Source organism: Neomonachus schauinslandi, chromosome 9 (assembly GCF_002201575.2).
Source record: "Neomonachus schauinslandi chromosome 9, ASM220157v2, whole genome shotgun sequence".
Lineage (NCBI taxonomy): Eukaryota > Metazoa > Chordata > Mammalia > Carnivora > Phocidae > Neomonachus > Neomonachus schauinslandi.
Genome location: NC_058411.1, coordinates 40982095 through 40982773, shown reverse-complemented (window position 1 = coordinate 40982773; position 679 = coordinate 40982095).

The following is a 679-nucleotide window of genomic DNA, read 5'->3' as shown; positions in this document are numbered from 1 at the left end:
CTTCCTTCCTTCCTTCCTTCCTTCCTTCCTTCCTTCCTTCCTTCCTTCCTTCCTTCCTTCCTTCCTCCCTTCTCTCCTCTCCTTTATCCTATATACACATAGTAGAAATTTAAGCTAATTAATAGGGAATTAGATGCATCGATTACCCAATATAGGGTAATCCCAAAGCATCTGTATGGCTAACAGTGGTTTACAAAATAAATGCTGATTATTTTTGTCACATGTAGAACTTAAGCAACAGAATTATGTTTCTAGCTATGTTGGCTACCAAAATTGATCATTAGCAGGGCAAACAGACCCCAGAAAGGTCTGTGTCTTATGGGGGATGCTAAACGTACAAATAAGGGGCTTTTATTAGGTCAGCACTATTATTTTGTTTTCAAATGATTTCCTATTTCTAGAGATTTATATTCACTTATTTGAACTCAGTGTAATTAAGAAAGATATTTAACTGAGCTTAAGCTTACTTAAAGCAACGAAGCTCCTTTGGTCTCCTCAGTCTCAGGCTTCAATCCCCTCCCACTCATGTCCATTCTACCTGGTGTAGAATTTTCTGTGAGGGAGAGGATGAAAACAAATTTAGATTTAGGGCCCCTTCCCCCGCCAATGGTCTACCTCATATGCCTTTTTCTCCTTGCTTCTCTTTATCATTTTTCCAAGCATCAGTCCACTCAGAACG